The 5,720-nt window shown below is 45.4% G+C and overlaps 1 pseudogene; it reads right to left on the reverse strand.

The window, feature by feature from the left end:
* Window positions 1-4,415: 4,415 nt before the first annotated feature.
* LOC120862638 lies at window positions 4,416-5,111 on the reverse strand (annotated as a pseudogene).
* Between the last annotated feature and the right edge of the window lie 609 nt (window positions 5,112-5,720).

A 5,720-nucleotide genomic window follows, 5' to 3' on the forward strand; every position in this document is an offset into this window, starting at 1 on the left:
AGTAACCCGAACTTGGCCTCCTCACTTTCCTCCCCCACCCCATGAGTGCTGTCTTTCTCCCTCATCATCCACATTCCCAGATGGCACCACTCAGCCTCCCGTGTGCCAGGCCCTGTGTTGGCTTGGGCACCCAACAGTCAACCAAACAAACAAAAATCTCTGTATCCTTGGGGCTTGCTCTTTAATGTGGAGGAAAAAACTAGATAAAATACATAGGAAAAAATATGTCTATATAGGATAATTCAATGTTATTTTTCACATTAAACAAATACCTTTCAGTGAAATTTTTAAATGGGGTGCAGGGGAAATCTGTGATATTGACCTACATACTTACCCTTCCCGCAGGATTATCCTTCCCAAAGAACTAAGAACTTCAGTATCTGTGTCCCAGCCGTCCTCGTCATGGGTTGAGAGCTGCTCCCCAGGGAGTGTTAGTTCCCTGGCACAGAGCAGACTCCTTTAGCCAGAGAGAACCTGCCGGCCAAGGGAGGTAGATGCTGGCGGGAGCTCATAGACCCAGCTTGCTCTGGAATGGCAAAGGCCAGAGGAAAAGGTGGGGCAGAGTTTGGTACAGTTTATAATTACATATTGGAGAAGGAAATGGCAACCCACTCCGGTACTCTTGCCTGGAAAATCCCATGGACAGAGAAGCCTAGTAGGCTACAGTTTGTGGGGTCACAAAGAGTTGGACATGACTGAGTGACTTCACTTTATAATTATATATGCTACATTACAGAGTGCAGTGCTCACGGGCACATTACCCACTGGGCCCCTGTGGTCTTCCTCTGTATAGGTCTGGGACCTTCCTCTGCTAAGAGGACCTGGCCACATGGAACCTATAGACCCTTCTGGGCCATGCTCCATGGAATCCCAGGATTTCTGTCTGGTAAGGGTAAATCATGTCCTTCAAACAAAAAACAAGATGGAAGTCCTAATCCCCAGTACCACAGAATATGCCCTCATTCGGAGACTGTCTTTACAAAGATGAGTTAAAATGATGTCATTAGATATTTGCATGTTTGTTTTATTTGTTTGGCTGTGCTGTGTGGCATGCAGGATCTTAATTCCCTTACCAGGGACTGAGCCCATGCCCTTGCAATGGAAGCACCAAGTCTTAGCTACCAGGGAAATACCAAAATGACATCCTTAGACTGGACTCTACTCTAATACGACTGATGCTCTTGTTTAAAAAAAAAAAAAAGGAAATTTGAGTAGAGAAGCAAACCCAAGTAGAGCAGAGATGATGCAAAGACACCCAGGGACAAGACGGTCATCTACAAGCCAGGAGGAGGGCCTCCCAACCCTCAGAAGGAACCAATTTTGCCAACATCTTGATTCAGACTCCCAGCCTCCAGAACTATGAGGCAATAAGTTTGTGTTGTTTAAGCCACCCAGTACCCAACGTACCCAAATGGTACTTTGTTATACAGCCTTTTAGTTTAGGAAAATGTGTGAAAGTCGCTCAGTTGTGTCCGACTCTTTGTGACCCCATGGGCTATACATTCCATGGAATTCTCCAAGCCAGAATAGTGGAGTGGGTAGCCTTTCCCTTCTCCAGGGGATCTTCCCAACCCAGGGATTAAACCCAGGTCTCCCACATTGCAGGCGGATTCTTTACCAGCTGAGCCACAAGGGAAGCCCTTAGGAAAATAATACCGCCCCAACAGACCCAAGTCTGTGGCCAGTGCCTGTGCAAAGCTCTTCCTCGAGTCCATCTTCCCAAGTGTGGAGAGGCTGCCAGTGCGCTCCATCAAGTTCTAAGGTGGGCTATGTGTAGCGGATGGAGATAAAGTTTGGGTATCCACACGCTCATAGCATTAGCCTGTAGATGACAGTGAAACAAAGCCAACCCTCAGAGATTGCCCAAGCAGTTAGATTTCAGCTCTTTCTTTTTTTTTCAAGGGATCTAATAAAAAAAACTAGATTCAAATAATAATTCTGTTCTCAATATTAATTATTATATATAATTTAAGAGCAATGGACAAGGGCAGAAACCATAATAGAAGCACTTAGGCTAAATAGGATCTGTTATGGGTTGAAACGTGTCTGCCTAAAAGATACCTTGAAGTCCTAACCCCTGGCACCTTGAATGTGACTTTACTCGGGAACTGGGTCTTTGCAGATGTCATCAAGTTAAGATGAGGTCATTAGGGAGGGCTCTAATTCAATATGACTTGTCCTTTTAAGGTAAGAAGACACAGAGAGATGGAGACATACACCAGGAAGAAGATCATGTAACAATGGAGCTAGAGGTTGGAGTGACACAGACAGAAGCCAAGAGACTCAAGGGCTGCTGGCAAACATCAGAAGCTAGAAGAGGCAAGGAAGGATTCTCCCCTGCAGGTTTCAGAGAGAGCATGGCCCTGCCAGCACTTTGATTTCAGACTTCTAGCTTAAGAGTAAAATAAGGCAATAAATTTCTATTTAAGCTGCTCAGCAGTTGTGGTGGTTTAGTCACTAAGTCATATCTGACTTTTTGCAACCCTATGGACTGTAGCCTGCCAGGCTCCTCTGTCCATGGCATTTCCCAGGCAGGAATGCTGGAGTGGGTTGCCATTTCCTTCTCCAGGGGATTTTCCCAACTCAGGAATTGAACCCAGTCTCCTGCATTGCAGGCAGATTCTTTACCCACCTAGCTAGTACTTCGTACTTTTGTTTCAGCAGCCCTAGTAAACTAACAGAAGAATCTTTCGTGGGTCATCATTTTACCTAATAGGAAATGGCCAGCCAGCAAAACGAAAAGATTTGCCAGAGCTCCCACAGCACAAGCAAGACTAGAACCCAGAGTTTCTGACTCTTTTTCTAGTCTTGCATGAACTTCTTGACTCTAATTCAAGCATAAGAATTCATTCATTTACTCACTTCACAAATATTTATTAAGCACCTACCAAGTGACAGCCATTAATTTAGACAAGGACATGCACTGGTCCACAAAAAAAAATTTTTTTCCATGCCGTGTTTAGAAGCCCTCTGGAAAATAGATGATGATTAATACGGATAATCAGTTCAGTTCAGTTCAGTTGCTCAGTCGTGTTCGACTCTTTGCAACCCCATGAACTGCAGCATGCCAGGCCTCCCTGTCCATCACCAGCTCCCGGAGTTCACTCAGACTCACATCCATTGAGTCAGTGATGCCATCCAGTCATCTCATCCTCTGTCTCCCCTTCTCCTCCTGCCCCCAGTCCCTCCCAGCATCAGGGTCTTTTCCAATGAGTCAACTCTTCTCATGAAGTGGCCAGAGTACTGGAGTTTCAGCTTTAGCATCATTCCTTCCAAAGAACACCCAGGGCTGATCTCCTTCAGAATGGACTGGTTGGATCTCCTTGCAATCCAAGGGACTCTCAAGCGTCTTCTCCAACACCACAGTTCAAAAGCATCAATTCTTCAGTACTCAGCTTTCTTCACAGTCCAACTCTCACATCCATACATGACCACTGGAAAAACCTAGCCTTGACTAGACAGACCTTTGTTGGCAAAGTAATGTCTCTGCTTTTCAATATGCTGTCTAGGTTGCTCATAACTTTTCTTCTAAGGAGTAAGCGTCCTTTAATTTCATGGCTACGGTCACCATCTGCTATGATTTTGGAGCCCAAAATAATAAAGTATGACACTGTTTCCACTGTTTCCCCACCTATTTCCCATGAAGTGATGGGACCAGATGCCATGATCTTCGTTTTCTGAATGTTGAGCTCTAAGCCAACTTTTTCACTCTCCATTTTCACTTTCATCAAGAGGCTTTTTAGTTCCTCTTCACTTTCTGCCATAAGGGTGGTGGTCATCTGCATATCTGAGGTCATGGATATTTCTCCCAGCAATTTTGATTCCAGCTTGTGCTTCTTCCAGTCCAGCATTTCTCATGATGTACTCTGCAGAGAAGTTAAATAAGCAGGGTGACAATATACAACCTTGACATACTCCTTTTCCAATTTGGAACCAGTCTGTTGTTCCATGTCCAGTTCTAACTGTTGCTTCTTGACTTGCATATAGGTTTCTCAAGAGCCAGGTCAGGTGGTCTGGTATTCCCATCTCTTTCCGAATTTTCCACAGTTTATTGTGATCCACACAGTCAAAGGCTTTGGCATAGTCAATAAAGCAGAAATAGATGTTTCTCTGGAGCTCTCTTGCTTTTTCCATGATCCAGCGGATGTTGGCAATTTGATCTCTGGTGCATCTGCCTTTTCGAAAACCAGTTTGAACATCAGGGAGTTCACGGTTCACATATTGCTGAAGACTTGCTTGGAGAATTTTGAGTATTACTTTACTAGCATGTGAGATGAGTGCAATTTTGCAGTAGTTTGAGCATTCTTTGGCATTGCCTTTCTTTGGGATTGGAATGAAAACTGACCTTTTCCAGTCTTGTGGCCACTGCTGAGTTTTCCAAATTTGCTGGCATATTGAGGGCAGCACTTTCTTTCTTTTTTTTTAACGTCCTAAATTGTTTATTAGGTAAGAACTTTACAAACATTACCTATATTAGTGGTAGCGGTGGAGCTGGAGAGTATTGCACCTTCTCCATGCTGTCCGACGAGAACCACCAATATTGTGGTGGAACTTGTGGCCCTTGCCCAGGCCATGGCTCTTTCTGCCTGCAGATGTCAGCCCCCGCATCTCCCTGTGCTTGTGGACTGGTCTGGTGATCCACTGGGTGTCAGGGTTTCTTCGGATAGTTTTATGGAATGGATCAATGAGGATAACCTCAAAGAATTTGTACGTAGAATCTTCACCAATTCAGTAGGAATTCGGGACCCTCAGGGCCCCACAGTGGTGGCCAGCACACTCCTCTGCAACCAACTGCAGGCTTCGAGCAAACTTGAGCTGATTGACACCACGGTGGACAGGCTTGCCGTAGGTGGCACCCTTAGGAACTGGGCATTTGCGGCCCCCGCGGCGTACATGGATCCAGCATATGACATAGCCTTGTTTGGCCTTGTAACCCAGTTTGCGCGCCTTGTCAGGCCGGGTGGGGTGCAGGTCGTGGGGCGCGGTGAAGCGCCGAGAGCCGGCGGTACTGCCAGCAGCACACCCACAGAAAGAAGCGCATCACATCCGAATGCTTCTTCCTCCACAGCTCCTGGATGTATTTGTGGGCTCCCATGTCGGCTCACCCTGATGGCTGCTGCCTGACAGAAAGGACTGAACCTTTTGAGTGCAGCACTTTAACAGCATCATCTTTCAGGATTTAAAATAGCTCAACTGGAATTCCATCACCTCCACTAGCTTTGTTCGTAGTGATGCTTTCTAAGGCCCACTTGACTTCACATTCCAGGAATGCAAAATTAGGAAGTCAAGAAACACCTGGAGTAAAAGGCAAATTTGGCCTTGGGATGCGGAATGAAGCAGGGCAAAGACTAACAGAGTTTTGCCAAGAAAATGCACACTGCTCATTGCAAACACCCTCTTCCAACAACATAAGAGAAGACTCTACACATGGACATCACCAGATGGTCAACACCGAAATCAGATTGATTATACTCTTTGCACCCAAAGATGGAGAAGCTCTATACAGTCAACAAAACCAAGACCAGGAGCTGACTGTGGCTCAGATTGTGAACTCCTTATTGCCAAATTCAGACTCATATTGAAGAAAGTGGGGAAAACCACTAGACCATTCAAATCCTAAATCAAATCCCTTATGATTATACAGTGGAAGTAAGAAATAGATTTAAGGGTCTAGATCTGACAGATAGAGTGCCTGATGAACTATGGAATGAGGTTCGTGA

The sequence above is a fragment of the Oryx dammah genome, unplaced genomic scaffold (genome assembly GCF_014754425.2).
Source record: "Oryx dammah isolate SB20612 unplaced genomic scaffold, SCBI_Odam_1.1 HiC_scaffold_4, whole genome shotgun sequence".
NCBI lineage: Eukaryota > Metazoa > Chordata > Mammalia > Artiodactyla > Bovidae > Oryx > Oryx dammah.